Source organism: Lynx rufus, unplaced genomic scaffold (assembly GCF_022079265.1).
Source record: "Lynx rufus isolate CCGP_SWC_20201006 ecotype Redwood Valley unplaced genomic scaffold, mLynRuf1.p SCAF_14, whole genome shotgun sequence".
NCBI classification, from domain to species: domain Eukaryota; kingdom Metazoa; phylum Chordata; class Mammalia; order Carnivora; family Felidae; genus Lynx; species Lynx rufus.
The window spans coordinates 8,087,306-8,101,244 of NW_025814828.1; the positions used below are offsets into that span (position 1 = coordinate 8,087,306).

The 13,939-nt window shown below is 43.3% G+C and overlaps 1 protein-coding gene across 2 annotated transcripts in view; it reads right to left on the reverse strand.

Moving 5' to 3' along the window:
* The window catches only part of ARHGAP6 (Rho GTPase activating protein 6), a 449,432-nt gene that overhangs the window by 203,505 nt on the left and 231,988 nt on the right, over window positions 1-13,939 (reverse strand). The gene's annotated exons all lie outside the window — the stretch shown is intronic.

Here is a 13,939-nt window from a genome sequence, read left to right on the forward strand (position 1 = left end):
CAGCTTTTATACTTACAAGTCAACAGATTAACATTCTTGATGATTCACTGTTTCAAAATAACTCACATTGTACTTCCAAAGTGACGGCTAGAAATACTGCTGGCATTTATTTCCTTAAGCATATTCGCTAAGTGGTACTGAAATGCAAATACCCAAGAGAAAAATCAGAGTTTCTACATTTGGACTAAAAGGAGGACACACACAGAGATCTGTTCCTTCTCTGAAATAGAATGTGTTCAATAGTAGGCTTAAGCGGTGTTTGTAAGTATGACATTGTGGGAGGGAGGCAACAAAATGAATTCTGGGAAGCGAAGGCCGTTCCTTGAATAGGTGCTCATGACTGCACCTGTCGCCCAGAAATGGGCTGATATGATCGCATGTGCCTCCGCCACCAAACAGAACGTTTTCATCTTCGCAGCCTGACCATTTGGTTCCTGGCACGTGGCAGGCAATCAAGACCCATTTGGTAGGATGAAGACCACACGATGGATCACCATCTTAAGTAGTTTGCAGTTGAACTGGGGAAGTGCAACTAACACGTGGGAGATAATTCATCCTGAAGACAAATAATAATATCAACAGACTTGTGCCGATCCAGATGTCAAAGAGGACGTGGGAAACTGAGAGCCTTTATGCACTGCTGGTGGGAACGCAAACGAGCGCCGTCTGGCGGTTCCTCAAATGGATAAACATAGAGTTGCTGTATGACCCAGCAACTCCACTCAAGTAGGTTCCGTCTCGAGAGCCATGAAAACAGCAGCATCATTCATAATAGCCAAAAAGTGGAAACAACCCAAACGCCCACCAACTGATGAATGGCTAAGCAAAATGTGGTCGACCCATACAATGGAAGGCTATTTGGCCATAAAAAAGGAACGAAGTTCTGATACACGCTACAACATGGAGACCCTTGAAAACATGCTAAGGGAAAACAAGCCAGAAAAGGCAAATCTATAGAGGCAGAAAGTAGATTAGTGGTTGTCAGGAGAGGGGGTGTCGGAGGGCCTCCGGAGATGCTGGAAAACGTTCTAAAACATGTGGTGATGGACGCACAGCTCTGTGAATGTACGGAAACCCACTGAGCGGTACACTTTGAACTGGTGAATCTTACGCGATATGAGTTCTATCCCAGTTTTTACAAAAAGATGCCCAAGAGGCAGAGGGGCAGGAGTTCGGCAGAGAGGGCGATGTTACCGCAGCTGGAGGAGGGCGTGGGGACGGAGTGAGGTCTTCAGGAACGCACCGCGTCCGGGTGTGAGGAGAGAAGGCATTGCGGATGACAGGAAGAAGGTGACAAAGTGAGGCTGCTCACTGTCCCGGTCACGAAAAGAAAGGCTACCACGCGTGCACCCTCCTCTGCTAAAAAGCGCCCCTGCCTCTGCTTCCAGGGGACGTCGCCAAAATGCCACTCCTGTAGCTCCCCATTTTCCCTTTAAAACACTAACTTTCAGAATTCTACTCTAGCAGATAATGCCAAAAGAAGTCCCAGACATCTTATCATTTCGTCCAGAAATATTTCAGTATTAGACTCCTAATGTTTAACCTTCACCTAGCTCGACCTTCTGCTGTTATCATGACACTCGTCCCATGACTGCACAGCATTCTATGTCTTTCCCGATATTGGAGGGTCTGAATTTCAAGAAGGGGGATGTCCATGTGTCTCAGGGGACAGCAGGGGCAGCATGTGGTCATGCGAATAGATTTGGAAACCTCTAGAGTTGTTGGTCTTCATAGGTTCTCGAGAGTTTACTATTAGACATTAGAGGTCATGCCTCCACTTGGACTCAGCTCCATTGAGGAGACTGTATTGTGGTGTTGCACAGCAGAATGCTATTTAAAAATAACATTCTCAGCACATTCATCAACTTTCCAAAAATACTCTGCTTGGCTCTAATGGCAGGATCTGAGAACAGGCTGGTCATGATGACCACAAACTTTGGGAAGGATTCTTGCTGAAACATGGCTCTGTGGGGCGAAAGAGAAGAAGCATAGAACGCTTGGGCTCGGAGAGACATCCCAGGGTAGCTAATCCAGCCTCCCACCCAAGAAACGAATTCCCCTTGACAACCCTCCCGGGTAGGTATCACCTTGACCTTAACACTCACGGCTTTATGTCCAGCCAGCCTAGGAGAGGGCAGTTTTTACCTAGATGATCCTAATAGCCTGGTCAAACCTTAAATGAAGAGCGACAATATAAACTCTAGAAAAATACATAATATCTACAGCAGGTTCTCTATCTCACACTGTTGTTTCGGGCTCGATAATTCTTTGCGGTGGGAGGTGTCCTGTACACTGTGAATATTTAGGAGTACCGCTGGTCTCTACCCGCTAGATGCCAGGGGCATATCACCCCCACTCCATCTGTGAAAACCAAAAACGTCTCCAGACATCACCAAATGTCTCCTGGGGGCAAAACCGCCTGGGTGCGAACCAATGAGTTCAGGGGAGCACATTTACCAGAGGATATCTGTTAGGCATGCGTGACTAATGCTTGACTGATTATTCTGACGCTTTACATTTGTTGGTGGCTTTTCAGGTATTTCTTTCCAAGCTGGCATACTACACAATGCTGATGCTCTCTAAGACCACAACCGGAAACAGTTTCTATAAAAAAGACTGCATCGGCTGCAAAAAGGCAAAGCAATGATCAATCGTTTAAACCTACACACGGTGAAATTATTATCATGTTTTTTGTCCCGTCTGTACACATGAATACTGACACGATGGGTAGTCACTATGAATAAGATGATAGTCAACGGGCAACCCCCACTGACAGATGGGTGAAAATTTTTTCATTCATTTTTCCTTTTTACTTATTTATTTTTCAATCAGTTCTTAAGAAACTCAATAAACACCTTCTCTTAAAAACCGTAAGACTACCATTGTTCTAGCTAACCTAAAAAAATCTATTTAACCCAGGGCACCTGGGTGGCTCAGTCAGTTAAGTGTTCAACTTTGGCTTAGGTCATGATTTCACGTTTCGTGGGTTTGAGACCCACGTCGGGCTCTGTGCTGACAGCTCGGAGCCGGGAGCCTGCTTCAGATTCTGTGTCTCCCTCTGTCTCTGCCCCTCCCCTGCTTGTGCGCTCTGTCTCTGTCTCTCTGTCTCTCTCTCAAAAATAAATAAACATTAAAAAATTCTTTTAAATCTACTCAACCCACATTTCAGCTGAAATGTATACACATATAGTGAAGAACCAAAGAAAGCAATAATGCTGCTTGATAACATAAAACAGAAGGACAGCGCTGATTAAGACTACTGTGTTTACCCTGAAACCTGATGCCTCAGGACAAACAGATTTAACAAGAGAAAGATCAGAAAAGAGATAGAAGGCTGGGGTGGATACAGTTCCTACAGGGACTTTCTGGCAATTTCAAGGGCTTCAAAGTTGATGGATATTGGTCTTAATATGGTGCTTCACTAACAGCATACCTTTGATTATAAACAAAGTCATTTTTTTTTCCTAAATATAAAACAGAAAGAGCAGGAGTCAAACAACATACGTTTTTAAAAATAACTCACCAACATTTGGAATAAGGGGAAGGAAGGAGGAGAGAGGAGAGGCAGGAAGGCATTAGTTGTGTGAAACGTGTGCCCTCCCTGGTCGTCAAGTGGTGTTGTCCACTGGCCATCTGGAGTGTGTACTTTTGTACAACAGGAATGGGAGTAGAGAGGGGCAGGCCAAATCCCGGGTGTCTTAACCTTGGCATTATTGACATTTAGAGCTAAACAATTCTTTGTGGTGGAGGCTCTCCTCTGCACTGTAAGACTGTTGAACATCCCTGGCCTCTATCCACTAGATGCCATTTGCACCCTTCCCCCAGCTGTGACAACCAAAAATGTCTGCAGACCTTGCCAAATGTCCTTGGGCGGGGGGGGGGGGGCAAAAGTCCCCCCAGTTGAGGACCACAGGGCCACGGGCATTACGTTCTAAGAGCCACAGGAAGGAAGCTGTGACCTAACAGTCATTCATGTACAGGATGTTAGGATACTCAAAACTTGACAATAATGTACACCTCATCACCCAACAGTAAATTCTTTGACATAACCCAAACTCAGCAAATGTTTGTTGACTTGAATAAAAATATATCATTGGACATATTTCCTGTTTTGGAATAAAAATAATTAGGTTTAAAAGCTAGTACGTTATACATTCTCATTACACACACACACACACACACACACACACACACACACACACACACAATTGAAAGACATCTGACAACATGTTAACTTTTACAACTGAGTAGTTACCATTTATTCAGGGTGTACTTTGTCCTGATCACTGTCCAAGCACTTCATGTACATCCTCCTCCATAGTTCTGACTCCAGCCTTGTGAGATAATTTTGCTGATCCAATTAAAAAATAATACTGAGGCTCACAGAGAACTTTCTCAAAGTCACCCAGTTAGTTAAGTTCCAGAGTCAGAATTTGAAGCGATGCCCGATTCCAAATACAAACTCAAAGGATGACATTGCCCAGAAATTTAGGGTCTCGTTCCCAAGCTCTTGGCCACACGATTGCACTCTACCTAAACATCTAAAGATTGTCTCGTTTTAAAGAAATTTGTAAACGCTAACATACGAGAACAACTCAAATAAGCATACAAATTTTCCATCCATTTTGGTTGCATCTTCTCTGAACGTTTTCCAAACATTAAAGACTGCCAGTGAGTCACACTTTGAGCCCATTCCTAATTTAAGCAAAGCTTTATATAGCAGATTAATTAATAAATAGAAGAGCGTGCTCCCCGTTTTGCATGAGGAAACGCATCGTAACGACTCGGGCTTTATCTCCCAGGAGTCCCCTCTCTTCTAGGATGGCTTGGTCCATGATTGTGCTGGTATCAGTAGGTCCAGCAATCGCTGGCTGTCTGTGTGAGTATCAGCTCCAAGACGCTGCCCTGGCAACACCGAGCCCTGCTTGCAATGTAACAAACCCCGAAACTGGAAGCAAAAAGCGTCTTGCACCTAAATGCCAGATCCACACATTTCGCACATGAGCGATGTTTGACACATTCATTCCACTTTTGCCTGCCACTTCCCCTCTTCCCAGGACCTTATTACATAAAGTCTTAGGTGTTCTGGGGAATAATTGGGCATCAATTGTGGCAGGGTGTGGGAGGATGCCTAGGTTACCTCCCATATTACACACTCTATTTAGGAGGTGGGCAATTCCTATTTATATAACCCCGATGAAGATACACCCCAGCAATTCGGGAGGGAGGATTGCCAAAACCACTAGGTAATTTCACTTGAACACCTTGTACTAAGTACAAATCTGATTACTGCCTTCATCTTCTCAGAAAGGAACAGGTATCAGTGCAAACAATCATTTGCGTTGGCTGCCCAGTGTGGGAAAGCCAAGGGGCTGGAATTCAAAGCCAAGTGGCACGCCAGCAGAGAACAGCAGCTGCATTTTACCATGCAACACGAAAACATGGTCCCATACCCATATCACCTACAGAGATACAAAATCCGGACTATTTCAGTGGAAAATGCGGTCCTGGGGTGCCGAGGGCTGGGGCACAGGCATGGGGGAGAGTGGAAAATCGCACTGATTGACATAAAAGTTTCCTCAGCAGAGAACTGAATCAGATATATCACCTTCTGTCTCCCAGTCCAGTCCTCTAAAGCCCTGGTGTCAAATATGGCAGCCACTAGCCACGGGGGCCACAAAGCGCTCGAAACGTGGCCAGTTAAAATTAGGATGTGGTGTGAGTACAAAACACAGGCCGCATTTCAGGGACTTGGAATGAAAAAAATATATACAATAATATACCTCCCCACTAATCTTTCTGATTGCATACCACAATGAAACTATTTCAGATATGTCAGGTAAAATATATTGTTGTTTCTCTCTGTCTCTTTTACTCTTTAAACATTTCTCTTAGAGCATTCACAAGTACCCATGTGGTTTGGGTTACATTTCTACTGGACAGCGCTGGTCTGAAGGCCGAATGCTACGTTAAGTCATGATTCATGTAGAGCTCAAAGATGCTTTCGTAAGAAAGTGTTGCTTGACTGAGCTTGGCTCTCTATCACCAAACGTTAACTTCAAACATAACTGGAAAACTGAAATTTCATTCACTGCCTTCTTGGCGAAATCTGTTGGCTAAACAAATCTGCTGTTTTGCGACATGAAAAGGGACAGTTAACAACGTAAGTAAATGTTCTTCCTTCGCAGACATACTTAAACCATGTTAAGGCAGAGATGAAACAGGCTCATAATTAGGTGCTGATGTCGAATATCCTGCAATGCTTCAAAAAGACACAGAGATGGAGAAAGGCCAGGCCTGCACAAGGCAACTGGGGAGAAAAGGCTGAATATAGGAACACAAACATGGTGCATACAGAGACCCGAGCTCCGCTACCCTGTGCTCGGCTGCTTCTAGTTCTTTTCCACATCTCCTGTCCATCTTCTACTGTCACCAGCACCCGACTGAGTCACGCCCGGCTCAGAGGCAAAAGCTACCTTCCTCGTCTCTCTGATGAGCCTCTCCACCCGTTCTATCTCCTATTGCTAATCTGTCCTGCACCCCACCATCGTAAACCATCCTAACTACCTTTGGGCTCCAGAACTCTGCTCCAGAAGGCAGAGTAGCAAGGTGCCTTCAGGTTGGAAACAATGTTATCCATGCACCAAAGCCTTAAAGTCCACATAAGCCACACGAGCGAGATTCCAAAGACGAGTGTTAGACTCATTCAGTGTCTAGTCTTCCAGTCTGTTCAAGTTCATCTGCAGTCTTCTTAATTCAACATATAAATCAAAAAAGAAAAGCAACCCTTTTGCTTTGCATTTGGTTCACCTAAAAACTATCCCATGTAATTAGAACTCAATGAAAGGAACAGCGCCTGCCAACAGGAACCACATTTTCTATTCAGTTCATAAGTTTTATGCCCCTGAAAGCCTCATCTTAAGAAATGTCGTATTTGTGGGTGGCTATAGATTGTTTTTTCTCTAATCTAGAGCTCAAAGCAAATGTGGTCAAAGGATACTGCTGTGGGTAACCTCAGGAAGGAAAAATGTCTCCAAAAATATTTTTTAAAAAGAGCAGGTTACAGTTCTTAAGGCCCAGTACAGTAAATCCTCAGCGACCCTGGATCATCTAGGAATGAGTCATTCTAGATAAGCACACATCCTGGAGAGCCCAAAGTTTATGCACTAACCATCTCACTGTAAGAGTTTTTATTTTTCTAATGGAGATATTTTCTTGTCTTTAAAAGCCATTGAACCAGTTACTCATATAGGTACAATTAGAGGTGAAAATACCGATCAAATTCAGAGCCGAATGAGCCCGTCACAGTTTTACCACCGGAAGTGAATGTGTCTCCAATCATCCTTAGTGACAATCCATTATGACTGATAGCATCTCTTCAATGTGGCACTCAGCTCGGCATCCTCATGGGTCAGGGGTCAGGGGCTGCTGGCTGCCTCTGTGAATGCTCGAGCAGTTCTTGGTTCTTCGTCTTCATTGCCCTCTCTCCTTCCCACTGTCAACAGTATGGGCACATTGCTATCCCACCATTGCTTTTCACCTCTACCCCCAAGGGGTCATGGGTGCCCACCCAAGTCCCAGGTGACCAGCTGGCTGCTACCAGGCAAGCCCTACCACTCTAGCTCCCTTTTTGCTTTTCCTTCATTGTCTACTACTGCTTCTCCACACTTTCCAGCTCTGAAGATGAGCTTCTCATGAGCCTATCACCAATGGGCGACCAATGTCTTTCCTTCTATAAGACAAATCCATAATGGATGACATCACTGGGTAAAAGCATGTGCCCACTGGATCCCAGCTCTCCTTCTCAGGAGAGTTTCTGCTTTCTTCTTCTTCTTTTTTTTTTTTTCCTTAATCATTAATTATTCTGCAGGCTGCTATCCTAAAACCTAAGGGTTTACTATATGATTTTATATTTTCACAGGAAAAAAGCCAACTAATTTTAGAATTTGAATGGCTAAGGTTTGGCATGGAAATCAGAAATCCTTGGTTCCTGGTCTAAGTACCGAATTGCTGTATAATCAATTTCTACTCAAATAATTAATTTCTGTTTCAGTTTTACTAATGATTATGATTAGGTCAACAGCAAAACAGTAAAGGGTGTCATCTCTCCTTGGAAAGACAAAAAGCAGCTTACCCTGAAGGAGTCTGGAGATGTTCTTTTGAATCAGCTAACATGCATTCAAAACCCAATTCTATCATTTAGTATCTCTTTGACCTTGAGAAAGTTACTTGGCATCTACAAGCCCCAGTGCCCCATCAATAAGATGGGATAAATAAACGCCATTAGAGGGCCGTTCCAAGGATTAGAAAGTATACATATAAGGCATCGAGTAAAATGATAGGGAGTGGATGTTGGAGGGAAGCTTCTTTTTCCCATTCCTGGATCCTCTAGAAACAGAAGACTAAGGAAACCAGGCCTCAGCTGGGAAAAGCAATCCTTGCACAATGGAGAGCATGCAAGAATACATTTTCAAAGATACTGATCGTTCTTCCTTTTTAGAGGCTCATCGCACAATTTGGCCTAGGGCATTCTGACCGAGCTTGCTATAAACACACGCACACACAATGTAAACACACATAACACCACCACCACCACACCAGTTAAACAGATTATGCTACATTTGTCTACAAATGTCCACATAAAATGCATCCTAGTTTCCTGTGGTTGGCAGTCCTGGTTGCTCCCAGCATGTTGGCCCTGATGAATGTGTGGGGTATGTGGGTGGTTTGGGGCATTACAATATATCCCAGTCTCCAGCAAAAGGCCAGACTGTGCTCACATAAACAGTCCTCGGCTCATGCTGTTTCTGTTTCCCATGACATAAAATAAACTGGCTGCCACATATATATTGTAAGTAAACTGAGAACTTTCTTAAGTACATATATGGCCAAGTAACACATAAATAGATAACTGAGGAGCTTTTGTTTCGCAAGTAAATGTGCCTAGACAATTACCGTACAGTGGACTATACCATTCAAGTCTAGCATTGGTTGGCTTCTTTTTTTTTTGCTTATTTTTATAACCACTTCATTGAGATATAATTCACGTACTATATAACTCACGCGTTTGAGATGTTCGATTCAATGGTTTCTGGTATATTCAGAGAGTTTTGTAACCATCGGCATCACCAATTTGACAACACTTTCATCACTTCAAAAAGACACCCATACCTACTAGCAATCACTCCCCACTACTTTCTCTCTCTCTATGGATTTGCCTATTCTAGACATTTCATATAAGTGAAATCACACAATATGTGACCCTTTGTGGCTGGCTTCTTTCACTCAACACAGTGTTTTCAAGGGTGACCCATGCTACTCAGTATGTATCGGTACTTCATCCTTTTTATTGCTGAATAATATTCCGCCGTATGGGTATATCATATTTTACTTACCCATTCATCAGTTGAAGGGCATTTGGATTCTTTCAACTTTTGGGCTATTATGAATAATGTCACTGTGAATGTTCGAGTTTGTATGTGGACACATACTTCCTTTCTTTTAGGTATATACCTAGAAGTGGAATTGGTGAGTCATATGATACCTAAATGCCAGACTGCTTTCCAAAGTGTCTGCACCATATTCTGTTCCCACCAGCATTGTATGAGGGTTCCAATTGTCCGGTCTTCTTGCCAACACTTGTTATTGTCTGACATTTTTATTGTTACCACTCTAGAGGGTATAAAGTGGTATTTCCTGGTAGTTTTGATTTGCATTTCTCTGATGGCTAATGATTTCGAGTATCTTCCATGTCCTTATTGGTCAACTGTATGTATGTTATATATGCTTACTGGCCATTTGGAGGTGAACGGGTCGGAGGTATGTGATGGAACTCAACACAGTCATGGAGGAATCAGATAGAGGAATGTTATCCTACAGTTCTTTTTTTTTTTGTTTTTTAATTTCTGCTAGCACAATGAGTGTCCTAAGGAATTTCTGAGTAACTTTAATCTTGAGACTGGAATTTGTGAGCCAGCCATAAATCACTTAACCAAAACACGATGAAACGCTATTCAACAAAACGTTGGAAGGAGCAGTAAGATTAATAACTAAAAAAAACAAATGACTTCAATACCATAACTTTTAAAAAAAAAACTATGAAAATAGAACAAAAAGTCATCTGTCCATTGGTCAAAGGTGTTATCATTGGCTCCTGTGTCAAAGATTAAGACCCCAGCCTGGTATCCTGTCAAGCAGAGTCTACTGAGATGATGTATGTATGTGTGTGCGGGTGAGTGGAATAGGATGGTCGGTAAGAAAAATGGCAACCAACTTCTCAATGTACACTATGGGACAAGCGTTGTCGTAAACGGTGTGGGAAGCACTGTATAAGTGTCACCTATAATATCTGTTATTCTTGCAAGATATTTATTATTGTTGCTCTTGGCAGTGGTTTGTTTGTTGTTACAGAGAAGGGCAACAACGTCCTATCCTTGCCCACAGCTGCCTCCTGCTGAGGCTAGCAGCCATTGTGGGCTCCTTAGGCACAAAACTCCATGCAGGTACTACAGACCAACACTGAGCCATAGCTAATTGGCCTGGGGTGGAGACTGATCCCAACAGTGACCCAACTGGCAGAAATCTGTGAGGAGGCAGAGCAAGAGGGTCTTCCCAGCATAGATGCCACTGCCCAAACTAAACCAATGGGACTCTCTCTGTTGCTAGTTAGCAGGGAGATGTAGTAATTGGTGTTCAGTGGGTGTCAGAGAAGCCAGGATCAGAGTGAAGCAGATTTTAAAATAGTAGGATCCCACAGTAGCCATCCGTGAATTCTTCCTATCAAGGTTGACAAAAACCTGGGACTGGAGAGCCTGTGGGTGCCATGGTAATAAAGGACCTCCTATCTCGAGTGTTCAAAGGCTGTAACACAATTTCATCATGTCCTTTTTATGGATGAGGAAATTGATCATAACACACACACGCGCATGAGCGCGCGCGCACACACACACACACACACACACCGTCACAAGGCTTAAAATGTTTCAATAGCTTCCTCTTGTTCCTAGGTTACAATCCAATACCTTTAACTCTGTGGCGTACAAGACCCCACAATTCTTCCTGCCCACTCCGACTCATTTCTCCAAATGCCTCTTATGCCATTCTCCCTCCAACTCACTTTGGACTTTCTTCATTCAGTTCCTTGAACCTGTTATGCTCTTTGTTTCTCAGAGTCTTTGCGCAAACTAGTCCTTCTTTCTGGAGTGTTTTCTCCTTCTCTTTGCCACCTAATGCCTGTCCAGCCTGGATGTTTTAACCTAAACGTCACTTCTGCAGGTGTGACAGATACAAGGAGGGCCCCAGCCAGGTCAATCTGGTTCCACAGCCCTCAGAGAAGGCGGAGGGAGGTCTCTGAATTGCACCCCACGGTTCACTGGATATCTATGCCAAGGGTTCACTCAGGAGCACAGGCAGGGGCCTGTGGCCACACGCCCTCTGGCCTTCTCGGAGTCTTGCTGCCAAGAGAGCTGTTGAGCTGGAGGACCCCTGCCGTGTCCCGGGACAACCGCAAAGGTGGTGCAGGGCCTCCATGCTCAAGGAGACCCAGTCCTCCGCAAGGACAGGAGGATGGGGCTTTGTGTGCACTTTGCTTTTTGTAATGGATACTGCTGGAATGTGCAGCCTGTGGTGAGCTATTTCTTTTAAAGGACACTGTTTTAATTACACGGGTAGTTTTGTGATTTTGAAAAGAGCACTACAGAAAATTGTGTTGTAAAGCAAATAATCGCCTTCTTTTGTGCGTTTGCTTAAACCTACCAATTATAACAAAACTGAGATAGCACTTCACACCGACTAGGATAGCTATGATCAAAAAGGCAGACGATAACAAGTGTTGATGAGGATGTGGAGAAATTGGAACCTTCATACCCTGCTGGTGGGACTGTGAAATGGCGCGGCCATTTGAAAGCAGTGTGGTAGCTCCTCAAATGGCTAAACACAGAATTGCCACAGTGACCCATAAATTCCACTCCTAGGCATATACCCGAGAGAAATGAAAAGATACATCCATATGAAACTTATACATGAGTGCCCATGGCCGTTATTATTCATAACAGGGAATAAGTGGAAACAATCCAAACGTCCATCAAGTCATGAGTGGATAAACACAAGGTGTTTCCATAGGATGAAATACCATATGGCAATAAAACGTACTGATACATCCGACACAAGTGAGCCTTGAGCACATTATGTTAAGTGAAAGGAGACAGTCGCAAAGGACCACAATAGTGCATGATGCCATTTGTACGAAATGTCCAGAATAAGCAAATTCATAGAGACAGAAAGCAGACTGGTGGCAATCGGGGCTGGAGGGCGGTGGAGTTGAATAGAACGTGGCTGCCAGTGCATACGGGCTTTCTTTTAGGGGGGACACAATATTCTGAAATTAGCTACTGGTGATGCTTGCACCGTCCTGTGGATATAGCAAAACCCACCAGATTGAACACGTTCAGTGTATGACGTATATTTAAATGTGTGAATTATACAGAGGCATTAAACAAATGATGCTATACTGTAGGTTTACAGAGGAAGGCGTCCCTACCCAACTGCATGTGTCTGTCTGGGCTAGACCATCTAACAGGCAGGTTCCTCGGGTTAACGCACACATCTCCAGCTATCACGGGACCATTTTCCTAACTGCTGTGAAAGAAAAAGCCCATCTGAATGGAATCACGGGGTATGAATGACCTTGATCACAAGAGCAAGGGAATGATAAATAGAAAAAAAAAAAAGGAGGAAAGAAAAGAAGGTAATGTTGGAATGGGATATTTCCATTGTGCTAGAAAATAAAGGGGGAAAAAATAAGTGAAAAGTTGTTTCCAGTAGAATCTCTTTCAACTAGGGTAATAATTTCAACAGCCTCAAGGAAACCTCAGGGTCACACAGTCAAGGCCAAATGTTGATGAGGAGGAGAAGAGTACGAGCCTGTGGTGGTGACTTCATTATGTGGAATGCAGGCATTGGACCTATGTCACCAAAGGAATTCTATGTATATATTCACGTTTACATTTATGAAGTTAACTTTATCATAGTAGAATTGATACATCGTAAAACTCACCCACTTTAAACGTACAATTCAATGACTTTTAGCCAATTACCAAATTGTGCAACCATAACTGTCATCCAGTCTTAAACATTTTCATCAAATTATGTAGACAATTATGATGGTTGCTCAGATGCCTTTTTGGCTTTGGATTTGAGAAAGTCAAATTTCTTAGAAGTCTGGTGTTTAGGGGCGCCTGGGTGGCGCAGTCGGTTAAGCGTCCGACTTCAGCCAGGTCACGATCTCGCGCTCCGTGAGTTCGAGCCCCGCGTCGGGCTCTGGGCTGATGGCTCAGAGCCTGGAGCCTGTTTCCGATTCTGTGTCTCCCTCTCTCTCTGCCCCTCCCCCGTTCATGCTCTGTCTCTCTCTGTCCCAAAAATAAAAATAAAAACGTTGAAAAAAAAAAAATTAAAAAAAAAAAAAGAAGTCTGGTGTTTAGTTCAGCAAGATGTTTCTGTATCATCCACAAATGTATAGTAAAAAAATGGTGCTTTTTGTCATTTATTACATTTTAATTTTTCTAAGAGGGTGGCCTAGAAGCGAAAACAGTAGGCTGTAATGCTAGTAATAAATACTTTTCGATTCTCTAGTCAGTGCATACTCTTTAAAATCAACTTTATTGACGTGAAATTTACATGCCATGAAATTCACCTGTAAATTTACTGAGTTGTGCAATATCCAATATCAGAACATTTCCATCGCCCTAATAGCGACCCTGGTGCCCATTAGCGCTCACCCCCTTTCCAACTCCCAGCCTTAGACAACCATTCATCTGCCTTCTGTCACCATAGATTTGTAGAAATCATTATATTTTCATACACACACACAAAATATAGATCAAAAACATTTCTCCTTTAACAGAATCCTACTTCTTCTATACAAAGATTTTGGTGTCTGTAA